Source organism: Cynara cardunculus, unplaced genomic scaffold (genome assembly GCF_001531365.2).
Source record: "Cynara cardunculus var. scolymus isolate 2C unplaced genomic scaffold, CcrdV1 Un_Scaffold_1190, whole genome shotgun sequence".
Classification (NCBI taxonomy): Eukaryota; Viridiplantae; Streptophyta; class Magnoliopsida; order Asterales; family Asteraceae; genus Cynara; species Cynara cardunculus.
In genome coordinates this window covers 121,076-126,502 of record NW_020200699.1, presented here as the reverse complement: position 1 = coordinate 126,502, position 5,427 = coordinate 121,076, and the positions used below count along the sequence as shown (strand labels likewise).

The window sequence follows — 5,427 nt, the reverse complement described above, 5'->3', positions numbered from 1 at the left end:
ATTTGGTTTCAATAATACCGTCGCCATTTTTTATGGATCCACCGCTGCATTGCCATTGGTTGCAATATTCACATTATCTCTTTTGTGGATATTTGTAGCATTCCCATTGCAACTTTCATCTGATTCCTATTTTGGGGAATCAACTTTCAAAATCGTCATTTTGGGAAACTAACTTGCACCTGATTTCTATTTTGGGGAACCAACTTGCAAAAAAAATTATAGAAAAATAACTAAAATTCGTTTTTTTTTTCAAAAATTAATGCAATAAAATCTAATTTTCATTTCAAATCTCGTTTTTTTTTTTTAAATTCAGATATCAAATTGAAGATTTTGTCGAAAAAAATCCAAATTACCATGATAAAAATTGTTTTTCATTAATGCAATAAAAAAATCAATTTAATAGAAAAAAATTAATTGATGCAATAAAAATAAATATTAAATATCACATTCAAGATTTTTATATCTAATCAATCTGTGTCAATATTAAAGTTTAAATAAAATTTGGCAAATCCAACCAAAAGTTTGATAGAGACCCTTAAATTACTTATTATCTGTTCAACAAATTAACCAGACGCTTAAATAAACAAAAAGTTTGATAGAGACCCTTAAATGATGATTTTAAAAGTAGGTTCCCCAAAATAGGAATCAGGTTAAAGTTGGTTCCATTTTTGTGTAATTTTCTCAGTTTTCTATAATTATTTTGCAAGTTGGTTCTCTAAAATAAGAATCAGGTGCAAGTTGGTTCCCCAAAATGACGATTTTGAAATTTGGTTCCCCAAAATAAGAATAAAGTGAAAGTTGGTTCCCCAAAATGACGATTTTGAAAGTTGGTTCCCCAAAATATGAATCAGGTCCAAGTTGGTTCCCCAAAATGACGATTTTGAAAGTTGGTTCCCCAAAATAGAAATCAGGTGAAAGTTGGTTCCATTTTGTTGCAGTTTTCCCTTCACGATATGGTGTTTGTTGTTATTTACACGTGTCCAAATAAAATATAATGTACGGTAAAAAATTTATTAGGCCCCATACTCAACTAGTTGTAATAATACCGTAACACATTTATAGGTAATAAAACAAACATACTAATAAAGTATCGTTTCATAATTGTAATCATTTAATAGCATATGCATTTCAATTTGAAAAAGGTTATAAAAAAACTCACATGGATCACGTTATATGACACAAGATGCTACAAACTTTAACCTATACGATTAATTGAAACCGAATGTGAATCTGCAACCGATGAAAGGTTAATAAGACGTTTTTAGGCTTTGTAACAAGTTTTTTGGGACGATGTTTTTAATAGTGTCGCATTAACTATTTTATAAGAAACTTTTGAAAATGTCCAATAAACCATCTTTTGATAGGACAACTGTGTCAATAGAACATTTTTTTTCTTCAAATAGTGTTAGTATAAAACAACTAATACAACCACTATAAAACAAAAAGATTTTACCGATGGAAAGGTCCGTCGATAGTCCACCGGAAAAAGCATCACCGGCGGATCTAACAGTCAAGAAAACATGGCCAGTGATTGTGATTACCAACGGAAAATTCCTCCAGGTATCCACCACAAATCAGTGAAGTCATTTGTTTTGTAGTGGACACTATTTTGAAGTGTACTAGAATACTGTTAAAACTCGAAGAATATCCTATAAATCTCTTTTAGATCAGTTGATTGCCTAAAGTCCTAAACTAGAAATTGGCGGAGGGAAGATAATATTTTTAAGGGTTTGTTTTAAAAATTATGTAAACGAACTAGACGAGAGTCAACTGGGACAACAATGGAGGAAGAGGAAGAGGAAGCATCAACATGCTCCAAGTCAAAGCCAGCACCTTCACCTTCCCCAAAATTACTCGCATTTCCAACCAGCAAAGACCGTCTTCATCACGGTAATCGATCTATTTCTTCTCAACAGAAGGTCTTCTCGCTAATCTTCCATTCTTCTTCTTCGCATTTCCTTGACATTTGTAGGTTTATGTTTGAAGTTTGATTATGATGCCTCGGTTAATGATACTGTAAGTTGAGACTGAAAATGGGTTTTTGGCATGTACTTCAGTTTGATTATATATGTCTTGATAATGTGCTTAACTTAGATTCAGTTCGATTCATTGACCACAAATCATGAATCAGGATATTTACTTTGATCTTCATATATGCACTTGGAAATTGGTGTAATTGAGGGCAGCATTTGAATTACTCCCCCATTAATAATGATTGAGATAGGTTTTGAAYATCGTGGTAAAATTAGCCATAAAGTGAAAACGTATCTTGCATTTTGGAACTTAAATGATGAAAATTGTTTGGCCATGAAGATCTATTTTTGTTGAATCTCATTGTTACTTAATAAAAATTTCAAAGTCACTCATTTGGGATTGTTCATGCACGATTGATGATGTTCTACTGATATTGTTCTCTAATTGTGTGTATCGAATTTACTCATATCTTCTAATATGTCATTGTCCAGACKAACAGCTAGGGATGGTAGGATTATCAAAAATCCCTTTTATCGCCCTYGCGTTAATCTCTCTCGGAAGCCAAGTAAAATCAGATGCATCTGATCACTGTTACAGTGATGGAGATGCAGTCCCCATCTATGCCAACAAAGTTGGTCCATACTCTAATCCTCGGTTACTCACATTCCCTCCATACTTTTTTCTTAGTGCAGTCTTCATTTTTCTACATTTAATAATAATGATGCTTAGATTAGGGAARTATTTATTCAAACTCCTAATCCTTTCTTGTTTTATGTGATTTTTTATTCTTCTGGATATATATCATCTCTAGGGAAACGTATGCTTATTATGATCTTCCCTTTTGTTCTCCAGGTATTTCTTTCTTAGTTTCTTGAATGCGTTTGTCCTTTTTGTTCTTTTATGCACTATTTGTGACTTGTCGCATAACAGATGTTGTGAAAGAGAAGAAGCTTAATCTGGATGAAATGTTGAATGGGGATCGGTTTGTTTCAACTCCATATAAGCTTGAATTTCTTGTGCATAAAGAGTTTGACGTGTTATGCAAGAAGAAACTGAGAAAAGCAGATGTTTCTAAGTTAAGAAGTGYGATAGAGAAAGACTACTATACACAATTGTATTATGACGATTTGCCAGTTTGGGCTTCCRTTGGAAAGATTAAGAGGGATTATACAGATGAAAGTATCAAACACAAGTATTTCCTTTACAAGCATTTGGATTTTGAAGTTTTCTATAACAAAGATTGCGTTATTGAGATCCTTTATCAAGTAGACCCAAACTTATTAGCAGAATAAAACAGAAGACAAGGAAATTGATGTGGATTTTACATACTCCGTTAGATGGTCAGTGACTGAAACTTCATTTGATCAGAGAATGGAGAAATATATAGATTCTTCCATATCTGWGCRAGGTTACTCGATCACAAATTCATGTTTCACGATCCTCATTCTGATCGTTTGCCTATTGATCTATTACAGACGCGTTRTTCGTAAAGAAATTTCCAAGTACTGATTCCACTAACTGAAAATAAGTATGTTTTTCCAATCTTTTTTGACCCTTTAGCTAATACAACTCTTTTCCCTTGTTCATGAAAATGAAAGGTATGCATCCAATCTTGTAGATGAAGTGGCTGCTAACCAAGAAGAGACAGGATKGAAGAACATTCATGGAGATRTATTTAGATTTCCAAAACATAAATCCTTATTTGCTGCAKCTCTTGGTTCTGGCACAAGCTGGGTATGTACAAATATCAATGTAGTCTCTTGATTAAACGAATTTTCATTCTTATAATGAGCGTTATATTGATCAGGTCCTCTGGTTGTTTGCTTCACAGATGAAGAACCTATTGCTGGCAGGCAGAATACATTTTGGGCCTCTCTTCCTTGTATTTGGTTTCAATAATACCGTCGCCATTTTTTATGGATCCACCGCTGCATTGCCATTGGTTGCAATATTCACATTATCTCTTTTGTGGATATTTGGAGCATTCCCATTGCTTCTTTTAGGTGCGATCACTGGGAAAAGACATGTATCAGATTTCCGAGCTCCATGCAGAACCGCCAAATGTCCTAGAGAGGTTCCTCAGCTGCGCTGGTATAAAGGTCTCCTCCCTCAGATGGCTATGGCTGGATTTTTACCATATAGTGTGATCTCTACTCAGCTTCACGACATACTTTCCACTGTTTTTGGCCGTGGGATTTACACATCATACAATTCTATGTCCATGATGTTCGTTCTTCTTTTGATCATGACTGCTTTAGTTTCTGTGATGCTGACTTACTTCCAGCTTGCTGTTGAAGATCATAAATGGTGGTGGAGGTCCTTCTTTTGTGGTGGCTCTACCGGATTGTTTGATTATGGTTACGCCATCTGTTACTATTTCTGGCTATCAGATTGGAACAGTTTCATGCAAACCACCTTCTTCTTTGGCTACATGGCTTGCCTTAGCCATGGAATCTTTCTTGTGCTCGGAGTGGTGGGTTTCCGTGCCTCGTTACTCTTTGTCCGCTACCTATATGCATCTATAAAATGCGATCAACAGGTAAAAGCTTTCTTGTCCTTTAGTTTTGTTAGTTGATGTTACTGTAGATATCTGTCTTCGCATAAACAATCTTCCTATGGAGTCGAGGAACGGTTTAAGCACATCCTATGGTGATTGACATCAATTATTTGGTGTAATTGTGATTTACACGAGATCAAAGAGGTTTTACTTAAGCTATCATACGGGTTGGTTAGGAACTGCAGAGAGCATGCTTGTATAAGTTAACTTAAACAATCTTTCACTGACATAATTCTAACACCGTATTGTCATAGAATTTCGGGCATTTGATAAAAATACAGTATAAATGGTAAATTTTAACTTATACCAATTTACATCAAATTGTCATAAAATTTCGGGCATTTGATAAAAACCGTAAATTTTTTTTTTTTTTTGTTAGAAATGATGAGATAAAAGAATTTTACATGATTAGATTAAAAGTTGTAACCGTACAAAATACAAGTGGACCATTAAGGATGAAGCATTCGGTAATGAAGGATGCAGGGGATAATAGCACCCATAAAAGACTGGTTCAAACACACAATTTTGGAGCCAAGAATGATTCTCTTACTTCCTAACTTTTGATGCATACACGTCTCACACGCTGCCTTACTCGTTAAGATTTACACACGGCTTCCACACAGATCCCTCTATATATACACACTCTCAGTCGACACTCGAAAAAAACACGTTTCCGCCACCACCACCACCGCCACCACCGTCCTCCACCTCACTCACACACCGACATACACACTCACTCCACCTAAGTATGTCTGCCACGGAATCTCGCCGACCAGCTCCAGCAGTTCGTCGCGTTCTAGAACCTTCGACTTCGCCACGGTTGATTCCAGAAAGGGGACAGGTTTTTCGGAACGTGATCAAAGCGGTTTTCTCGTGCTTATGTTTCGGCGAGCGAC

At 35.5% G+C, this 5,427-nt stretch overlaps 1 pseudogene; it reads left to right on the top strand.

Moving 5' to 3' along the window:
- The first annotated feature begins 1,781 nt into the window (after positions 1 to 1,781).
- On the top strand, positions 1,782 to 4,549 carry LOC112502297 (annotated as a pseudogene).
- The last annotated feature ends 878 nt before the right edge of the window (positions 4,550 to 5,427 follow it).